The 22,798-nt window shown below is 39.6% G+C and overlaps 1 protein-coding gene across 16 annotated transcripts in view; it reads left to right on the plus strand.

Moving 5' to 3' along the window:
* Nucleotides 1-22,798, plus strand: part of GREB1L (GREB1 like retinoic acid receptor coactivator) — a 335,431-nt gene that overhangs the window by 59,628 nt on the left and 253,005 nt on the right. For 5 of the 16 annotated variants that reach the window (XM_049901916.1, XM_049901931.1, XM_049901918.1 and 2 more), the window contains exons 1-2: nt 3,460-10,143; nt 11,344-11,479. The exons of 5 other annotated variants lie outside the window; for them this stretch is intronic. The gene's annotated coding sequence lies outside the window, so the exon portion shown is untranslated. Of the gene's footprint in view, nt 1-3,459; nt 10,144-11,343; nt 11,480-22,798 lie in introns of those variants that run through there. 6 more of the 16 variants (XM_049901919.1, XM_049901920.1, XM_049901921.1 and 3 more) reach the window with 6 other exon arrangements.

Raw genomic sequence — 22,798 nt, forward strand, 5'->3', positions numbered from 1 at the left:
AAATGGTGTGTTAAAGTTTTCTAATATTATTGTAGAACTGTCTTATTTTTCTTTTCAATTCTATTAGAGTTTGTTTTATGTATTTTGCAGCTGTCATTGGGTGCAAAAATATTATTATTATGTCTTCTTGGTGAATTGACCCTTTAATCACTATATAATGCCTTTCTTTGTCTCTTATAACGGATTTTGGGTTAAAGTCTATTTTATCTGAAATTATTATTGCTATTCCTGCTCCCTTTGGGTTACTGTTTACTTGTTATAGTTTTTCCATCAGTTTATTTTTAAGTTTTTTATGTCTTTATGTCTAAGGTATGTCTCTTGTAGGCAACGTATTAATGGGTCATGTTTTTTGTTGTTTTTGTTTTTAAATCCAATCCACCACTCTCTGTTTCTTGACTGGTACATTTAATCCATTTACATTCAGTGTGATTAATGATAAGTATGAATTCATTCCTGTCATTTTGTTATACTTTTTTTTGTGGTGTTAACAATTTCTCTGTTCCTGTTAAGTTCCTGTGCTGAGTTCTTTTTGTATATGGATTTTCTTCTCCTATCAATCATTGTTTTTTACTGAGCCTTCTTGATTTTCTTTTTCTTTATTTTGGTGAGTAAACTCATTGCTGTTGCGTTGATTCCAACTCATAGCAACCCTATAGGACAGAGTAGAACTGCCCCATATGGTTTCCAAGGAGTGCCTGGAGGATTTGAACTGCTGACTTTTTGGTTAGCAGCTGTAGCTCTTAACCAGTATGTCACCATGGTTTACCATTTTGGTGAGTAGATTTATTAATTTTCTTCGTGGTTACCCTGAAGTTTACCTTTATCCTCTTAAATTTAAAGCAGTTTGTTATATCTTGGGTTCACCTTAGATTCCTCTCAATATGAAAGTTCTATAACTATGCCTTTTATCCCCCCTTTTTGTTTTGAAGTTGTCACTGTTTATAACTTAACACCTCTGGTTCCTTGTAGTCAGTTTTGTAGCTTTATTTCACTTTTTGAAATCTTTATCTGGGTGATGCTGTCATGTGTCTTTATCTCAGGTTGTTGTTTGATGTCATTGGCTCTCTAGCGGAAGGAATTCCTTTAATATTTTTTGTAAGACTGGTCAGGTTTTTACAAATTCCCTTAATTTCTGTTTATCTGAGAATGTCTTAGTTTTGCCATCATTTTTGAAAGACAGTTTTACTAGATACATGATTCTTAGTTGGCATTTCTTTCAGGATTTTGTATATGTCATCCCATTGCCTTCTGGCCTGCATGGTTTCTGACGAGAAATCAGCACTTAGTCTTATTGGTGTCCCCTTGTCTGTGACATTTCGTTTTTCATGAGCTGCTTTCAGGATTTTCTTCGTCTTTGGTTTTGGAAAGTTTGATGATGATATGTCTTGGTCAGTTTCTTCTTGGACCTGTCCTGTATGGGGTTTGTTGGGTTTCCTGGATGGAAACCTTCTCATTTTTCATGATATTTGGAAAGTTTTCTGCCAATGTATCTCCAAAAATTATCTCTGTACTTTTTTTTCTCCTCCTCTTCTGGAATTCCCATTACATGTAATTTATTCCTTTTGATGGTGTCCCACATAACTCTTAGGATTTCTTCTTTTCTCTTCATTCTTTTTTCTGATTGCTCCTCAAACAAATTAGTGTCAAGATATTTGTCCTCTGTTTCACTGATTCTTCCACTGATTCAACTCTACTTCTGTCCTTCCATTGTACTACTTCTGATATTTTATTGTGAATCTTCTGAATTTCTAGTTGTAGTTTTTGTATGGTTTCTAATTGTCCATCGAATCTGTCATTTTGGTCTTGTATTATTTTCCCGAATTCTTCTAGGTTTTTTTTTTGTGTTTTCCTTGATCTCTTTATGGATTCTAAATGTACATCTTTTGAATTCCTTCTCGGGTAACTCTAATATCATTTCTTTCTCAGGAAGATTTTCTTTTTCTTTATTTTGATCGCTTGTTTGAGCCATCTTATCCTGTTTCTTCATGATTTGTTATTGTCTGCTGTCTCCGAGGCATTAAAGTGTTATTTTATTTAACTATATATTTAGTGATTGATTGTTTGTTTTGTCCTGATTTTTTTTTTGTTTTGTTTTGATATATTAGGGCGGGCAGGGCAGGCGTGCTCCACCGATCACGGGTCTGGCAGCACAGGAGCCCTCACCACCTATTGCTGGGTAGGCAGGGTAGTGGTGGAGGGTGGGTGGGGTGGGCATGTGCTGCCACCGGTCATCCATCTGATGGTGTAGGAGTCCATGCCGCTATCTGCCAGGCAAGTGGGGTAATGGGTGGTGGGTGATGGGCAGGGTGGATGCATGCCATTGCTGATCATCAGTTCTGTGGCATGGGAACACACACATTGCCACTTGCTGTGTGGGCAGGGTGGCTGGGGGTTGGCAGGCAGGTCAGACACATCACCAGTCATGGGTGGGGTAGGGCTGGGTAAGGAGGAAGGGTAAACTTGTACCACAGTCCCGGGGTGAGTGGGGCAGCAGGAGTGTGTGGGGCTTGTGCTACTGGTCACCGCGAGGGTGAGTGGGAGGTGGAGCATACTCCTCTGGTCACTGGGCATGGGCACTGGTGCACTCCCCATAGGCTGCAGCCAGCAATCAGGACCTGGCCCTGACCAAATGTGAGGAGGGGCACTGCCTGGAGCCTGGTCTGGTGGGGGACCTTTTGCTGACACTCTGTGGCTCTACTACTCTTTGTGTGCTATCCATCCTAATGGTCAGGGACTGCTGCTGGTGAGTGGTCCTGTCTCTGGTTCCTGGCTTCCTCCTTGCCCTGTGGTTGCCAGGATCCCTGGAGCTCTCGCCCTTCTTCCTGTACTTTCCCTTCTTGGATCTGGTTCATGTCCTGCTAACTTTGCTTCACTCTGGGTTTGCCTGCACAGTTTCTCTGTCTCCAATTGAGAATTTCATGAAGTTGCCTTCCTGTGTTCCTCACCCAGGGTCGCTGTTCGCTTTGTCTCTAGATGGCCATGTTGCACCAGGCCTGTAACTCTCCTCATTCACCATTTTTGTTTAGTTTCTCCTCCCAGTTGGTGTTTGATCTAATTCTTGATCCATCATTTCGATGCTCAAGATTCCAGGATTGTCATCTGTATCCGTTTCACTTGATTTCTCAGGTTTTTGCTGTAGGGGGACAGCATTCTGTGTCTGACTAAGATGCCATCTTTGGCCATCCTGCCTCTTTTCACTTTCTTGCTATGTCCTTTGAAACCCCAAAGGTTTCAACTTTGTTGAATTCCAATTCATCCATTTTTTGTTTTGTCACTTGTGCTTTTGATGTTGTGTCTAAGACACTATTGCCTAATCTAAGATCATGAAGATTTATATCTATGTTTTCTTCTAAGAGTTCTATAGTTTTAACTCTTACATTTAGGTCTATAATTCATTTTGAATTTTTTTTTATGTATATCATAAGGTAGGGGTCCAATTTCACTCTTTTACATGTGAATATCCAGTTGTCTCAGAAGTATTTCTTGAAAAGACTATTGGTTTGTAGTAAGTTTTGAAATTGAAAGTTTGAGTGCTTCAAACTTTATTCTTCTCTTTCAAGATTGTTACTCCTATTCTCAGTCCTTTATATTTCTATATAAATTTTAGTATCAGTGTGTTGATTTCTGCTAAAAAGCCATCTAGGATTTTGGTAAGGATTATGGGGCAGTTCTACTCTGTCCTATAGGGTCACTATGAGTCGGAATCAACTCGACGGCACTGGGTTTGGTTTTTTGGGTTTTTTTTTTTTTTTTTTTTTGTATTGAATTTGTAAGTCTCAACGGCCCATTATGTGTTGTTGGTTTAGGCACCAAAATGACATCTATGGCTCTGCATTTCTTGTTATTCTCCCAGAAGATGGTGTTATCACTGGCTTCAGTCCCATGAGAAAAAGAGGAAACCAATTCAAATAAATATTAGAGACTGAGTGCATTTTATCTGCCTCAGTCTCCTCATAAGTAAAATGGGGTAAGAGTCAAAAGGATATAGTGAAGATTAAATGAGAGAATACATATAAAGCATCCAATAAGCCATCAATAAATGCTATCCATAATAATAACAATTCTACTGTCAGGCACATTTCCGTCTAGATTTACTCTCTAAGTCCTTCACGCTATGGCCTCATCTCCTACTGCTTTCTCAGATATGATTTGCACTCCAGGGAAATCTACATCCAGTTCTCTCAACTGTACTGATCAATGTTTTATCATTTAAAACTGCAAAATGAGGTGTATATTTGCAATGTGTAGCATAAAGGACATTTTCCGTTAAGAAAATCTTAATGGAAAAAGTATAATTTCTAGACTCTGAGGGAACGAAGGGTGAAAAAACAGTTACTGGAATATATATATTTTTTTCATCCTTAAGAAATTGTTTCCTGGCCCTGATAGTTCTTCTTGATTGGGTTGCTTATGACTGTTAGTCAGGAGCTAACAGTTACAGGAGAACCCAGAAGACCTGCTGAGATAAAGCATCAGGTAGAGAAGATTATATGTGTAGGTTTATCTTATCGTGACCTGAATATCCATATGTTCTCCAGCCTACAGGGAGAGTCTCCTCCCCTTTATGTATTATACCCATCTAAGTCTATGCCCCAATCCAGGTTCCGCAACAAGTGACTGAGAATTCTCAGGTGGTACTTGCATGTTCCCGTCATGGCTTGTCACTTCTTACTGTGGGACATAGCTGTGAAATTCTGTTCTTCTGACCAACCTAAAGGAGTTGATGTTAATGTTTTATAAGTAGCCAACCACTAGTTGCCGTCAAGTCAACTCTGACTCGTGGTGACCCCGTGTATGTCAGAGTAGAACGGTGCTCCATGAGTTTTCAATGACTGGTTTTTCAGAAGTAGATTACGAGGCCTTTCTTCAAAAGAATCTTGTTAATATTACAAATGTAAACTGGAAATTTCTTTGGGTTAACTGTCCTTTTCCTAATGTTGGATATCTGGTTTCTTAACATTCACTTTTGGAGTTAACAACCACAAAACCCAATACACCCTAGTGGTGAGGGAATAGAGTTCCTTAGCAATTTACAACTTTCACAAATGATGTAATAGTTTTTGGTACAGTGGCCACAGACTTTGTGATAGGTTTGTATGGCTAATAAACTAATAAGTTTGTGTTTCAGTATGTGTGTGACTAATCTCATGGCCATTTCTTCTTTCTCCACCTAAATCTATCAGCTCTTGTTGTCTTATCCATCCTCTTAAGTAGCTTCCTTCAAATGTGATACATTCCCTAAAACCTCTCCAGACCCTCCCAACTACATGTGAGATTATTTTCTTTGAACTTCTGTGTAAGCAGAGATTAATAACTCTTTTACAGGACTGACTTTATGTCACTTTTTATAATAGTTACCTGTGTAGTTGTGTTATTCCCCTTCTGGGTTGTAAGCACCTTGAACCCAGGTGCTGTGTGTTGTAAATCTTGTTATACTCTCGCTTCCTAGTACAATTCTTTGTACATAGTGGGTGTTTAAATATGTTTGTTAAGTTGAATTTCTAGCTCAAGGTAGAAGGAACTTGACTAGCTAACCACTTAAATAGGCAGCCATTTTCATGCTCTTGCCTAGGGCATCTCATCAAGAATCTGTAATCAAAGTTTCCTGTACTTGGCTGTGTACTGGGGCACTGGTAAGAGTCCTGTTACAAGTAAGGAGATAATATCATGATAAATTAATACATCTGCACTACATATAGAAGAACAAAATCAACTAGAACGTCCTTATCATGTCCTCTGGGCTCATGCCATAGGAGCACTTATTCAAATTTTTATTTCTTTTGATACTTGTAGCACATTTGCCTGAAGTTAATATCTAGCTAAAGCATCTCATTAGAACAATGAATGAAAACTTGGAGAATGCTTGGAAGAGGTCCCAAACAGACTAACCCTATATCAAAATCCATGTCATAATAAATTGTCATCTAGTAAAAGTCCAGTGGTCAGAAATTACAACTGACACATGTATGTAAATAGATGACTGTGTTTGCTCCTGAGGTAAAGTATGTTCTGTACAGCTTAGTATTCAGCATTCAGGTTGCCTAGAACCCAGTCTTGTATTGGTAAGGGAGACTAGCCATGCTCTAAGCACCTAAGAAGACAGAATTTAATAGCTCAGTGGGGTATGTTGGAGCAGTGCTTCTCAAATTGTTTTTGGTGAGGCATGAATTTTTTTTTTCTTTCCAATTCAGGGTAGACCACTGATTTTATAAAATTATAATAAAAATAAATTACTAGAAAAAATGAATCTTTAAAAAAATACAAAATACAACTCCTAACTTTTTAATATTAAATTCAACAGACATAAAATGACTCTGTCAATTGCTGTTTCTGTACTTAACAGATGAGGCGCTGCCTGTGGTCTGTGGATCACACTTTGAATAGCCCTGGTTGAAGGGGTAGACTGTCCTGATTTGCCCGTGCAGGGACTGGGATGACCAGACATGGAGTTAATGAAGAGATCTGCTTGACTAGAATGGACACTTAGTGGTAACTGGAGAAAGTGTTTGTGTCTTGAATGAGATCAGGCCCCAAACTGAGCTTATTCTTCATTCTGTAGGGTGAATGATCTGAGCAGGGAGAAGGGTGTGATAAAATTGAAATGGCCCCTCTGGAAAATAATTTTCATACTTAACGTTGATTGTAGGTATGTTAACATGATAGACACGAACTGTGCATCAGGCTGGCTCATGCTCTAGACCTCTGCGTAGCGGTACTTGATGGGGGAGAGATAAGATTTACTGGTGGTAGTGTAAGAGCCCTAGGTAACAATGCAGAGCTTTTCTACAGTCATGGCCATGAATTCATATTACAGCTGCTTTCCAGATAGTCACAATATAATCCCTCCCTTTTTTTTCCAGCAGAAAACCTGTTGATTCATATTTGCTAAAAACATCTCAGTATCTGTTCCCATGTTTGTTTCAAATGCTGGTGCAGAAAGGCTTGTTAGTCTCTAGAGTTATCATTGGATAGAATGTTACTAAAGTATAATGTGAACTCACGATTGTTATAACTTGCACAATTTAATGTTAAATGTGAGGCAGAATATAGTTGTTAGTAAACATCTCATAAAATTAAAAAAAAAGATTGTAGGAGTAGAAATGAAAAACAGACTTTCAAGAAATAGATCATGAGAGTTCAGGCTAAAGATGAACAGTAAATACCTGGTCAAGTGTGGGGCTGTGGAAGTAAAAATGGAGCAGCAGCAGAAACATTTACTGCTGACCCCTGTTATGTACTAACTACTGTGCCGAGCACTTTACAGATGCTATCTCAATCTTTACAACAATCCTGTGTGGTAGTATCATTAAACCTCATTTTTCAGATGAGGAAACAGTCGCCAAGAGTTGAGTAACTTGCCTCAAGGTCCCATGACTTTCAGGTGGGTGGAGTGTGTAACCTAGAACCCAGATTTAATAGGTTCTGAAATGAGTGTTGGAAACCCTGGTGGCATAGTAGTTAAGTGCTGCAGCTGCTAACCAAAAGGTCGGCAGTTCGAATCCTCCAGGTGCTCCTTGGAAACTCTATGGGGCAGTTCTACTCTATCCTATAGGGTTGCTATGAGTCGGAATCGACACGACGGCAGTGGGTTTGGTTTTTTTTTTTTTTGGAAATGAGTGTCTAAATAAAGTAGTTTGATTAAATCTTGCTTAGTATTTGAGCCATGGACTTGAGAGTAAATTATCATTGTCCTTGGATAGTAAATAGTCTGTTAACCATTCTTCTCAGCTCTTCAACTGCTCTTTGTCTAAACTTTCAGAGATTTGTCCTTGAATAGGATAGATAGAATGGCTGAGCAGGAGACAGTTCTGAGAGCTATAGTCATGGCTGCAACAACATAACTGTGTGAAGTGGATTAAACCCAGGGTGGATGCTAACACTGGGACAGTGATCCTCAATGCTACTTATTAAGTGATATTTTATACTCTAATTTTAATCATGTAATTTCTCCATTGTATATGATAAAGTATTTCATCTAGCCTGCTTTAAGTCCTCTTTGTCCCACGCTTTTCAAAATAATTATATGAATTTTCTTGGAGTGAGTTTTTTGTTTTGTTTTAAAAATTAGAAGAGAAATAGAACAGAGCATGTAAGCAGTCCTGCATGCTGTTTTTTTTTTTTTTTTTCTTCAGCAGAACTTAGAACAAGAGCTTGTACATATTCTTCTAAAGAACTGCACTCCATCACACTATTGGCACTTGGTAAATGTTAAATAGTAACTCCTTGGGGGAGGAGGAGGACTTACCTTGTTAAGATAGAACACAGTGATCATTTTCATTTGAAATACATATTCCGTAATAAAGGGCCCAAATATTTACAGTTGTCTGTCAGCATATACCGGAGCCCTGGTGGCACAGTGGTTAAGAGTTTGTCTGTTAACCGAAAGGTCAGTGGTTTGAATCTACCAGCTGCTCCTTGGAAGCCCTATGGGGCAGTTCTACTCTGTTCTATAGGATTGCTATGAGTCAGAATTGACTCGACGGCAATGGGTTTGGTGGTGGTGGTTTTTTTCTTTTTTTTGTCAGCATATATTCATATTCAGCCCTGTTATCTGTTCTTCATTGGAATTATCTGTTTTTTCTTATATATTACTAAAAATGAATTTTAATTTAAAACACAGACCCAATAGCTTTATTTCCTGTAGCAGCTGTATCTTTTGACTCACTCCTATGTTTAACAAGAAAAATGTTAAATGGCCTTGTATATATTTCCGTACAAAGTGTGAGAGTTAAAAGTGCTGTCTTTTCATTTGGGTGGAGTTGTTGGTCTAGTAAAGTGAAGAAAGATTCTATAATTGGCTTTAGCAAACTTGTAATAATAGAAAAAGGATATAAAAATCAACTTAAACCCATCTGCATAAAATAAGTTAAAAATTATTGTGCAAATCAGTCTAATATTGTTGCCTTGTTGGGGTGGTGTGCACAAGACGGAGCCCTGGTGGCGTAGTGGTTAAGAGCTTGGCTGCTAACCAAAAAAGATCAGTAGGTGGAATCCACAATCCGTCCCTTGGAAACCCTATGGGGCAGTTCTACTCTGTTCTGTAGGGTTGCTGTGAGTCGGAATGGACTTGATGGCAACGGGTTTGGGTTTTTTGGTTTGGGTTTTTTTGGTTTGGGTGGGCAATGAGCTGTGGTCTTTCCTCTGTGTGGGGGACAATGAGTGTGTGACTGTGGGGCAGAGCTATGCAGGACACTGGCTTCTTATACCAATGTGTTTGTGCTGCCGCAGGGCTGCATCCAGAACACCACATTCGGACCAAGGGACACTCTTCTGTGCTGACCAGTCAGCCACATCGTAATGAATGGTGGTGAGCTCAGCTCTGAAGTATGTTAAGGGGTTATTTCTTCCATCTAAACAATAATTAAAAGTGAAAAGGCTTGAAACAGATAGTGGTGATGATTGCACAACGTGGTGAGTGTACTTAATGTCACTGAATTGTATGCAAAAAAATGTTCAAACCACAAATGCTTTGTTATTTATATTTTTAACGCAATGAAAAATAAATAAGCAACATCCAGATTTTTGAGAGCTGAGCTAAAAAAAACCCTTTTCTATAAACCTGAAGAACTTTTGTATAGGTTCTGTTTTTAGATAAATTCTGAGGATATGTGGTAAATTATGATATTTAAGAAAAAGCAACTCTCCTGTACTTTTCGGGCATATTCTGGGTAATGCTTTACCTGTCTTGACTTAACAAAAGGAATTCTATTGTAAGATTGAACTTTGGGCAGTGTTCAGGAGGCTCCTTTTGGCCAGTAAATATTGTAGCACTTATGTAAAATGGATAATAATAAACCCCATGTAGTTGTTTTTTAATAATCAAAAATGACAAGGGACACAGAAATGTTCTGTTTAAATTTGTAGCATATACTTTGGGAGGTTGATAAAGAAAATACAGGCAGTCCCAGGGGTTATGAACATCCGACTTACAGGCAACTTGTGCTTAAGAATGGACTGCCATGAAACCTACTGTATTAAAAATTAGAATTAAATACAGTGGTTCGTATTAACATTTAATCATTATCTTTTTTCTTTTTCTATCTAAATTGTTTTAAGAACTATTCCTTTAATTTTTTTACAGTACTGTGTACCTACATACATACACACCGATTCTCTCTCTCACACTCTCTGCAATACAATACTGTACGTAGTTAATTTTATTATTACTGTATTATTATTATGTGCTGTATTATTAAGATATTTTAGTATATTTGGAAATGTTTAAGTGTTTTATATGCAGAGAAGATAACATATACTACATACTAAGACAAACATTTGACTAACTGATGCTAAATAAGAACTGTATGTACCTGTTCTGACTTACCTACAAATTCGACTTAAAGACAAACTTAGGAATGGACCTCATTCATAACCGGGGACTGTCTGTACCAATATAGTAACTATGAGATGTCTGCTGCAAGGTGTTGTATTTCATAAATAACATTTTAGACAATGCTTTACAGTTTACGGAGCCCTGGTGGCACAATGGTTGAGAGCTCGGCTGCTAATCAGAAGGTCAGCAGTTTGCATCCACTAGCTGATCCTTGGAAATGCAGTTCTCCTCTATCCTATGGGGTCCATATGAGTTGGAATCGACTCAATGGCAGCGGTTTTTTTTTTTTTTTTACAGCGTATAAAGTGATTTTTTTAAAGTTATTCCTCATAGCAACCTTGTGAAGTAGATATTACCACCACATTTCCAAACGAGGAAACAGTCAAACTCAAGTTGTCTGTGACAGAGCAGTGATAGCCATGGCAACCAGGCCTTTAATTAAAGTATACATACACCATACACTTTGTGTCCCAAGACTGGTGTAATGAGAATGGTGATGGCCTTGAGAACAGCATGTCTGAGATACATCAGAAGACAGACATACTTCTCAAGTAGACGGCACTCACTCCCGACTTTCTTGCCATTCTTCTTTCAGGGGAAAACAGTTGTGGACCTTTTTTCCCCAGCCTTTTTTCCTCCCATTCTCAAACCCATGCCTGTCAAGGAATTTGAGAGCAGACCTTGATTTAAGAAGCTTGCCTTGGTTTTTGAAAACCACCTGCCTTCCAACTCATAGTGACCCTGTAGGGTTTCCAAGGCTGTAAATCTCGTTGGAAGCAGACTGCCACATCTCTCTCCCACATAACCACTGGTGGTTTTGAACTGCCGACCTTTCAGTTAGCAGTCAATTGCTTTAACCACTGTGCCACCAGGGCTCCTTTGGTTTTAGAAACTACTCATTTTATCACTGTAGTGTGTGAGGTACCATATTGATCTGTGTAGACTTAGCTTAGGATGACTTGTTCTGGACTCCGGAATTAAAACAAGCCGGTGGCATGGAATGCTGTAAGGCCACCATGCTACCTTTTCTTTTCTTGTTCAGTCTTCCATAGCTGAAGACAAGAACGTGGAGACTGTGTATCACACCCTTCAGTTAGAGGTTGAGCTACTCCACTGTGTATTCGAGGGACTCTAATTTACTGAAAGGTAACTACTAAAAGACATCTCTCTTTCCTCTAGTTTCCCTGAACTACAGTGGTAAAGATTCATTAAAATATTAGTGCTACCCTTAGTATATGTACCTATTTGAATAGAATATAATTGACCATTTTACTAGTATTGACTTAAATAATTATTTTGTGCTGATTGATTGCAGTTTACTTTGTATTCAGTCTTGCCCTTGATTTAGCAGAGGGAGGGAAATAATTCATGTTTATCTGGATGATAAAGGTGCAGACACTGTGATGACCTGGATAATTTTCTGCTGTATGTATCTGTCTGTATATATTTGTCTGTGGGTGATATTTGGTGGTGATATGCCATTACCGTAACAACAGGCTACATCCCTGGTTGCTACTAATGGCCTCCAATTATGAGGGCATGGAGGTTTTCCTGTTGACAATGCATAATTTTTGTAGAAATATAAAAAGGGCTCCATCAGAGCTACTTCAGTCAGAGCCAACAGCTCACTGGCTACAATGACTGAAAGAGGTGGGACTGTAAGCACTTACTGTGGGAGAAGGATGTGGCATGTCTGCTCCCGTAAAGATTACAGCCTTGGAATGGCAAAGGATTTGGTAAGGGTTTACTAGCGACTTACTGCCCTCATTGCTGACAGATGCTATGTTGCCACCTGGCATCTGGGAGATGGAAAAGGTAAAGTGGGCTTTGGCCTTGGGTTCTTCTGTGGGAAACACAACAGCGTGAATGCCTTGTTTCCTGTCCTACTCCTTCATCCAGTTACCAAATGGACCGACCATCTTAATTACCTTCCAAATGTAGCCCAAAAAACAGAGTTGGGGACCTTCGATAAAATTAGTTTATTATTCTTTATTTTACAGGTAGGTTGCTTGTATTTTGTATGAAATGGATGACCCATCTTTTGGCACTTAAATCAATCACTAAGTTTGTTTTGATATCACAATACTGTATTTAATGTAAATGTTACTTTAAAAAGATTACAGCTTTTATAAATGCTTCCTTGGAAACTCTACGGGGCAATTCTACTCTGTCCTATAGGGTCGCTATGAGTCGGAATCGACTCGATGGCACCGGGTTTATGGAATCCTTAAGTAAGGAACCCTTGAGACACAATGCTTAAGTGCTCGGCTGCTAACCAGAAAGTCAGTGGTTCAAACCCACCAGCAGCTCCACAGGAGAAAAGAACTGGTGATCTGTTCCTGTAAAGACTTATAGCCCGGGAAACTCTGTGAGGCAGTTCTGCTCTGTCGTATTGGGTCACTATGAGTCGGAATCGACTCGATGACCACACAGCAACAACAGTCTTTAACTGCTGGGAAGATGGCTCTACTTCTCTTTTTTAAATTGTGGTTTGGATTTTTCCCCTTCAAAATAGAAGTTCACTTAAGATAGAACATCTCAAGTTTATGGTGGAGCTTTACTGTGAACTCAAAGCATGATATGCTTTAGCAGACCTATATAAGCTGCCATTATTATCAGTTGTTTATATCATGGGACTTTTCTGTTGTGTTTTGTATTTCGACAGTGCTTTGTAATCAACAACATTTGTCTTGCTGTGTAGTAGGATTTATCTAGCCAAGCAATTTATTCTACAAACACAGTTATCTGTATCCATTCCACTGATATTATCAACTGAAAACTATTTCTAGACCAATATTCTATTCTTCAGCCAGGTGATCACAGATCATAGCCTAGCCCTGTTTCATCTCCTGTCCCGCTCTCCCAGGCTATACCTAGCCATTCTGAGGACTTGTCCCATTGTTCTTGAAACCCAAGTGTTCTCTCACATGTCAGTGACTTTGTACACACTGTTCCCTCTTCTCACCTGGAATGCTCTCCCTGCCCCCTCATCCCCACAAACCTGTTTACCTGATGAAAGCCTGGCTCATTTCAACTCTCAAATGTTCACCTCTTTGGTGAAGCTTTTCCTGACTCACCGTCCATCCCCTGTGTTAGAGACATCTGGGGCGTGCCCCTTCGCAAGCTGAGTGCTTGTGTCTGTTTCACTACTACAGAGTAAGTTCTTTCTCTGTTTTTTGTTCCCAGCACCTAGTGCAGCACTTGGTACTCAATGTATGTTTACTGAATGAATAAATGGTGAGAGCTAGCCCATGGTATTTTCATTTCTCTTTTTATTTCTTTATACTGGGAAGGAGGAAGGAAGGGCCACATGTTACTTGAAAATATTGTGAACATGATGGCTCTGATATAAAGAAAATTCTGAAATTGTACCAATCTTAGAAAAAATTATAAAGGAGGTAGTCCCCTAGGCTTCCCTTATAAGGTTGTTGTGGTTAGTTGTGGCTGAGTCAGCTCTGACTCATAGTGAGCCCGTGTATAACAAAACGAAATGTTGCCTGGTCCTGTACCATTGTTGCAGCCATTGTGCCAGTCCTTCTCATTGAGGACTTGCCTTCCACTTTCCCAAACATGGTGCCCTTCTCCAGTGATGAGTCCCTTCTCATGACGCATCCAAAGTAACAAGTCAAAGTCTAGGACAATATCCTGTGATCCATAGGGTTTTCACTGGCTAATTTTCAGAAGTAGATCACCAGGCCTTTCTTCCAGGTCTTTCTTAGCCTGGAGGCTCTGCTGAAACCTATCCACCTTGGGCGACCCAACTGTGATTCGGAAGACTGGTGGCATAGCTACTAGTATCACAGCAACACAGAAGCCACCGTAGTATGACAAACTGACAGGTGGTGGCTTCTAAAGCTAAATGCATACATTTCAATGGAGACTAAAACCTTAAAAGTAAGAGAACAAATTAAGTAAAGACTACTGGGTGTTGAAGGGTGGATTTTGGAATTTCTGGGGGCTCTGAAACCACTACCACATCCTATGTGTCCAGGAATCTCTATTTAACAGCATTAGGAAGACTGAAAGATTTGTTAAGAATAACAAAACACACACTCTGAAATACGAATTACTTAGTCTACATAATTTACTCTGAATATTTATGTAATATGAACTATAAAGGATACAGGATGGATTTTGTTATTATTTTCAGTTTCTTCTTTTTTAAAAAGCTGGTGGTAGCCTTTACGGAGGAGGATAAAGTTGACTCTGACACTTGTACAGAAAACCATACTCCCAGTCAAAGACAGAAACTTATGTTTTGTTTTTTTATTGAGCTATAATTCACACGCCATAAAATTTACCCTTTTAAAGTATACAATTCAGTGGGTTTTAGTATATTTATAAGGTTGTGCAACCATCACCATCATCTAATTCCAGAACATTTTCATCACCCCAAAAAGAAACCTGTACCCATAAGCACTCAACCCTCCTTCACCCCTCCCCCCAGTCCTGGTAACCACTAATTTATTTTCTGTCTGTGTGGATTTGCCTATTCTGGACATTTCATCTAATTGGAATGATATAGTCTGTAGTCTTTTGTGTCTGGCTTTTTCGCCTTAGCATAATGTTCTCTGGGCTCATCTGTGTTGTGGCATGTATTGGTACATCATTCTTTTTTATGACTGAATAGTATTCCATTGGGAAACTTAGTTCTTGATCAAAAATCAGATAAGCAAAAGACATTCTGTTAATTTCTGCTATGGGAAATTTTATAGAGTGAAATGGTTGCTATTGCAGGATAAGTCCTGAAATTTGATCACAGGTGAAGATTCCCAGGAGTGCTACCGTAGTCACAGAGATAGATAGCTGCGATTGAGTCAGCTCCAACTCATGGTGACCTTGTATACAACAGAATGAAACATTGCCTGGTCTTGCATCATCCTCATGATCACCAGCATGTTCCAGACCATCATTACAGCTACTGTGCCAATCCATCTCACCAAGGGGCTGCCTCATCCTTGTTGATCCTCTGCTTCGCCAAACATGATGTCTTTCTCTGGTGATTGATCCCTTCTGATGACGTGTCCAAAGCAAGCAAGTCGGACATTGTTCTGCTGTGAATCATATGGTTTTCACTGGCTACTTTTTGGAAGAGATCCCTAGACCTTTCTTCCTAGTCTAGAAGCTCCATTGAAATCTGCCCACCATGGATCGCTCTGTTGATATTTGAAACACTGATGGCATAGCTTCCAGCATCACAGCTACACATAAGCCACTACAGTACAACAAACTGACCAATCGTGGACTTTAGTCATAGTCAGGTTCGGTAACTTGATGCAGCAAAGGAGAGAACATAACAGGGGAACCATGGAGCACCTCAGTAAAGGTCTTTTTGTAGGGTTTGGACTTGTGCTAAATTATTCTAAGGAGGGACCAGGGAAGAGGAAGCCAGCACTGGGTGGGTAGCATTATGAAGCAGGGGCGGTTTAGTAATTGGGCTTCTGAGCAAACTTTGTTCTAGATGGGAGGATCAAAGAGGGATTGGGAAGCCTTCGGTAAGAATGCAGTAATCACTCCCAAGGAACAGTGTGGCCCTGGGAGAAAAACTGCTTTCTGCTGGCCGTGCCACTGGCCTTGTCTGTGTCTGTTGGAGACACTGCAGTCTGATCATCAGTAGAGATGGTTTTCACCCTCTCACATGAGAAGGGTGTGCTCTGATTCTGAGATTAAGGAGCAAGTAGACTTGGCGAGACTAGACAAGTAAGACACAAACTCCAAAAGAGGACTGACCGCACTCACCCATTAAAGTAATATCCCTTAACATAAAACCTTTTTAATGGTCTTCTGCTGGAATAACTTAAGTATCAGAAGACAAGAAGTAGGACTTCTCCACCTACTCATACATATTGTAAATAAACCAAAAAACCGAACCCATTGCTGTCAAGTAGATTTCGACTCATAGCGACCCTATAGGACAGAGGAGAACTGCCCCATAGGGTTTCCAAGGAGCGCCTGGTGGATCTGAACTGCTGACCTCTTGGTTAGCAGCTGTAGCACTTAACCACCAGGCCACCAGGGTTTCCACATATTGTAAAGCACCCTTTATTCATTGCCTGCTATGTGATGCCCTTCATGCTACATATTTTGTGTATGTCTTCTCCTATAGGTTTAAACATTAGTGACTAATTAATCCTTTTTTATTCAGCTAGAAGAGTATGTGAACATGTCTGTATTGGCTGATATAGTCATTCATTTAAAAGCTCACTGTAGTGAGTACAAGGCTCTAGGAATGAACAAGACATGTTCCCTGCACAATAGCTTAGAATAGTTCTGTCCAATAGAACATTCTGTAATGATGGAGATGTTCTATTCTACACTGTCCAATACTGTAGCCACTAGCCACTGTGGCTCTTGAGTACTTGAAATATGGCTAATATGACTGAGGAACTGAATTTACTTTTTTATTTATTTTTAATTAATTAAAATGTTGATAGCCACATGAGGCTAGCGGCTACCACATTGGACAGCATGACTCTAGGAATTCACAGTCAAATAAGAGAAGGAAACAAAGGCCCTCACAATTCAGAGTTTGGTGTGTACCACAATACAGGTCCAATACAGTAAAGTGCTCTAGAAGCTCAGGAGAAAGCCTCTCTGTTGGAGGTGACAGGGAAAGCATCCAAAGGAGGGGAGGCAGCATGGAAATGAGACTTAAAAACAAAATAATAAAATAGTAGTGATTATTACTATATTATTATTTTGGCAAAGAAGGAAGGGAGGGAGTAGAGAGGGTTCATTCCAGGCAAACGGCAACATGTGTGCAAGTTCAGAAAAGGCATGTGGCTTGGTAGCATCAAAGTGTAGGTTATTGTATGATACCACTACACAAAATTGTTGTTGGAAGTTCACACAGCAAAGCATAGCACCAATTCAACAATTTCTACACGTACAATTTGGTGATATTGATTACATTCTTCAAATTGTGCAACCATCCTTACCCTCCCTTTCTGAATTGCTCCTTCCCCATTAACCTGAACCCACTGCCCCCTAAGATTCCTATGGACTTTTCAAGTTGCTATGGTCAGTTTGATCCCATATAGATAGTTCTTCAAAACAGCATGGTATTCACAGCAAGCATTCTTTACTAGATAAGCTAACCTATTGTTTGGTTTAAAGACCTCAGGGGATATTTTGGTTTAAAGTTTAAAGATTATCTGAGGGCAACAGTTTTGGGGGTTCATCAACCTCAATGACTCTGAATTAGGAGGTAGATCAGAAGCAGTAAAAATGATATTAGGCCAATTACCTGGGATGTCCCATGAAATTATGACCCTAAACCTCTAAACCAGGAAACCAAATCTCCTGAGGTATTTGGTTGTGTATAAGCAGACTCAGCAGCTGCAATTTTGTTTTGGCGGGGGGAGTATATCACACAACATTTACAAAATGGTTTTATGGTAAAGGCCTATTTTAACAGATTAAAAACAAATTTAGCATACTTATTTAGCATTTATTGTGTGGTATACATTGTTTGAAGAGCCACCAGCGCTACTTCAAAAATGTATAATAAAAAAAAAAATTCTTTTTTTATTGTACATTGTTTGAAGTAGTCCTGGTGGCTCAATGGTTAGGTGTTTGGCAACTAACTAAAAGACTGGTGATTCAAACCCACCCAGGGCTTCCAAGGGAGAAAAGACCTGGCAATCTGTTCTTGTAAAGATTATAGCCGAGAAAACCCTATGTCACATGAAGGTTGCTATGAGTTGAAATCAACTCAATGGCACCTAACAACAATATACATAGTTTGGATACATAAGCTGTCTTCGTGATCCCCATTTTGCAGGCGGAAAACTGAGGCCCAGAAAAGTAAAGTAATTTGCCCAAGGTCAGATAGTAGGTGGAGGGAGACAGGACTTAAATTCAGGCCTGTTTGACTCAGGGCTTTGAACCGGTTTGTTCTGGTTCGAACCCCTGCTGAGAAATTGGATTCTTCCCAGGAGATGCTAATACAGCTAGTTAGGCACCAATTCTGAGAACCACTAGTAGAGTAGTGGTTCTCAAAATATATTATACATAAGAATCACTTGGGGATCTTGTTAAAATGTAAGTTCTGATTCAGTGTATTTGGAATGTTGTTGTTGTCGTTAGGTCCCATTGAGTCAGATCTGACTCAAAGCAACCCTATGTACAACAGAACGAAACACTGCTTGGTCCTGTGCCATCCTCATAGTAGTTGTTATGCTTCAGCCCATTGTTGCAGCCACTGTGTGAGCCTATGTCATTGGGGGTCTTCTTCTTTTTGGCAGACCCTCTACCAAGCATGATGTCCTTTTCCAGGGACTGGTCCCTTCTGATAAAATATCTGAAGTATGTGAGATGAAGTCTTACCATCCTTGCCTCTGAGGAGCATTCTGGCTGTATTTCTTCCAAGACAGATTTGTTAGTTCTTCAGGCAGTCCATGCTATATCTTTTCCAACATCATAATTCAAAGGTGTCAATTCTTCAGTCTTCCTTATTCATTGTCCAGCTTTCACATGCATATGAGGCATTTGAAAACAACATGGCTTGGGTCAGGCACACCTTAGTCTTCAAAGTGACATCTTTGCTTTTTAGCACTTTAACAGAAGATTTTCCCAATGCAATATGTCGTTTGATTTCTTGACTGCTGCTTCCGTGGATGTTGATTGTGGATCCAAGTAAAATGAAACCCTTGACGACTTCAATCTTTTCTCCATTTGTCATGATGTTGCTTATTGGTCCAGTTGTGAAGATTTTTGTTTTCTTTATGTTGAGGTATAATCTGTACTGAGGGCTGTAGTTCTTGATCTTCATCAATAAGTGCTTCAAGTCTTCTTCATTTTCAGCAAGCAAGGTTGTGTCATCTGCATAACGCAGGTTATTAATGAGCCTTTCTCCAGTTCTGATGGCTCCGTTCTTCTTCATATAGTCCAGCTTCTCAGATTATTTGCTCAGCATATGAATTGAATAAGTATGGTGAAAGAATGCAACCCTGACATACACCTTTCCTGGCTTTAAACCACGACGTATCCCCTTGTTCTGTCTGAATGACTGCCTCTTGGTCTATGTACAATTTCCTCATGAGCACAATGAGGTGTTCTGTAATTCCCATTCCTCACAATCTTATCCATAATTTGTTATGATCCAAACAGTCAAATGCCTTTGCATAGTCGATGAAACCTAGGTAAACATTTTTCTGGTATTCTCTGCTTTAAGCCAGCATCCTTCTGAACATCAGCAATGGTATCGCTCATTCCACGCTTTCTTCTGAATCTGGCTTGAATTTCTGGCAGTTCCCTGTCGGTGTACTGCTGCAGCTGCTTTTGAATGATCTTCAGCAAAATTTTACTTGTGTGTGATATTAATGATATTGTTTGATAATTTCCACATTCAATTGGATCACCTTTCTTCGGAATAGGCATAAATATGGGTCTCTTCTAGTCGGTTGGCCAGGTAGCTGTCTTCCGCATTTCCTGGCATAGATGAGTGAGCCCTTCCAGTGCTGCATCCATTTGTTGAAACATCTCAGTTGGTATTCTGTCAATTCCTGGATCCTTATTTTTTGCCAGTGTCTTCAGTACAGCTTGGACTTCTTCCTTTAGTACCATTGGTTCTTGATCCTGTACTACCTCCTGAAATGACCAAATATTGACCAAGTCTTTTTCGTACAGAGACTCTGTATTCCTTCCATCTTCTTCTGATGCTTCCTGCGTCGTTCAGTATTGTGCCCATAGAATCCTTCAATATGGTAACTCGAGGCTTGGATTTTTCTTCAGTTCTTTCAGCTCGAGAAATGCCAAGGATGTTCTTCCCTTTTCTATCTCCAGGTATTTGCACATGTCATTATAATACTTTACTTTTCCTTCTCAAGCCGCCCTTTAAAATCTTCCATTCAGCTCTCTTACTTCATTGTTTCTCCCATTCACCTTCGCTACTTGACATTCAAGAGCAAGATTCAGAGCCTCTTCTGAAATCCATTTCGGTCTTTTCTTTCTTTCCTGTCTTTTTAATGACCTCTTGGTTTTTTCATGTATGGTATCCTTGCTTCCATTCTACAACTCGTCTGGTCTTCAGTCCTTAGTGTTCATTGAGTCAAATCTATCCTTGAGATAGTCTCTAAATTCAGGTGGGATATACTCATATTTTGGTCTCATGGACTTGTTCTAATTTTCTTTGGCTTCACCTTGAACTTACATATCAGCAATTGATGGTCTGTTTCACCGTCAGCCCCTGGCCTTTTTCTGACTAATGATATTTAGCATTTCCATCATCTCTTCCCACAGATGTAGTAGATTTGATTCCTGTGTATTCCATCTGGTAAGGTTCACATGTGTAGTTGCTGTTTATGTGAGTGAAAAAAGGTATTTGCAGTGAAGAAGTCATTGGTCTTGCAAAATTCTACCATGTAATCTCCGGCATCGTTTCTATCACCAAGGCCATATTTTCCAACTACCAATCCTTCTGTATTTCCAGCTTTCAAATTCCAATCACCAGTAATTATCAGTGCATCTTGGTTGCATGTTTGATCAGACTGTAGGAATTGGTAAAAATCTTCGATTTCTTCATCTTTGGCCTTAGAAAAAAGGTCGGTGCTAAATTTGAATAATAGTCATATTAACTGGTCTTCCTTGTAGGCGTATGGATATTATCCTATCACTGACAGCGTTGTACTTCAGGATAGATCTTGAAATGTTCTTTTTGATGATGAATGCAATGCCATTCCTCTTCAATTTGTCATTCCCAGCAAAGTAGACCATATGATTATCTGAGTCAAAATGGCCAATATCAGTCCATTTCAGCTCACTAATGCCTAAGATAACCCAAAAAACCAAACCCAGTGCCGTCAAGTAGATTCCGACTCATAGCGACCCTATAGGACAGAGTAGAACTGCCCCCATAGAGTTTCCAAGGAGTGCCTGGTGGATTCGAACTGCCGACCTTTTGGTTAGCCATAGCACTTAACCACTGCACCACCAGGGTTTCCTTATGCCTAAGATATCAGTGTTTATGTGTTCCATTTCATTTTTTACTATTTCCAGTTTTCCTACATTTATACTTTGTATATTCCACATTAATGGATGTTTACAGCTGTTTCTTCTCGTTTTGAGTCATGCCACATCAGCAAACGAAGGTGTCGAAAGCTTGACTCTACTTTGAGGAGGGAGCTCTTTCCCAGTCATATTTTGAGTGCCTTCCAACCTGAGGTGCTCATCTTCCAGCACTGTATCAGACAATATTCCATCACTATTCATAAGATTTTCACTAATTTTTTTTTTTTTTTTTAGAAGTAGACTGCCAGGTCCTTCTTCCTAGTCTGCTTTAGCTGGAAGCTCAGCTGAAACCTGCTGCCATGGGTGACTCTGCTGGTATTTAAATACCAGTTTAGCATAGCTTCCAGCATCACAGTCACACGCAAGCCCCCACAGTAAAACAAACTGACAGATGCGTGGGGGATGTCCGGGGTGGAAATGCACGTTGTTAATAGAGGAACGAAGTGGTTTGAAGCCCTGATTTGACTTCAGAGACCAGTTTCCTTATCAGTAACTCTACTTTTCCCAATTTAAATTTTTCTCATGTTAGAAAAATTGTGATTAGATATATCTTCCATAATTAGTTTCTGAAGTCTTCCACTAGCTTTTTTTTTTTTTTTTTTTTTAATCTGATTTCACATTGCAGATGTATTCTGGCTAAAAGTCTGGTATTATGAGATACTCTATTCTGTTAATTAAGCATTCATGAGCTCAAGTTTTAGAACTAGCTTTATCGATGGTTTCCCTTTTTCTGCATATTTATGGCACTAGGAGCCTTTTATATCCTAAAATGCAGTGGTTAGGGAATCAGTTAAATTGGAGGACTAGTCCATGTATTCTCAAATTTAAATGGGCTTCTGTGACCGTCACAACCCAGAGAATTTTTGCACCATGTGGTGGGGAATGACTTGTTATTCGAGCCTCTCCACATCTCAACCGAAAAGGTCATGACCCTTAGCTCTGACTTCTTTCTTTTTTTACCTTTTCTTAAGAAATAAGTCTTAGTGATTGGATAGAGATTTTGCTTTTCTTAACTAAGAGCAATTGGATCTCTATACCTGTATGGCAGACACGGTCAAGTTCTGAAAATATTTCTTTCTGGCTGGGAAAGTACTTTTTAAAATTTTGTTTTCAGAAGTGAAATCACTCATCGTCTTTTTTGGCTGAAATTTTTTTATTTGCTGAATTTCTCCGAAAGTCAAGAGTTTAGTCGTCTTCACGGAGGGAGGACTGGTGTTAGGTCTTAAGGGGAGGGCAGGACTCAGCTGGGGAGAAAAGGACACTCTATGCATGGAACACTGTCTAGGCAAAGGTACAAGGTTAAGAGGGAGTAATGGGTAGAATGGTTGGCTAAAGAAGGAAACGAAACTTCAGCCGCACATTAGAATTACCTGGGGAGTCATCACCAGCTCCCTTAAAGATTCTTATTTAATTGATCTGAGGCGCAGCCTGAGCACCAAGGAGTTTTAAAAGTTT

The sequence above is a fragment of the Elephas maximus genome, chromosome 11, assembly GCF_024166365.1.
Source record: "Elephas maximus indicus isolate mEleMax1 chromosome 11, mEleMax1 primary haplotype, whole genome shotgun sequence".
In the NCBI taxonomy this organism is placed as follows: Eukaryota; Metazoa; Chordata; class Mammalia; order Proboscidea; family Elephantidae; genus Elephas; species Elephas maximus.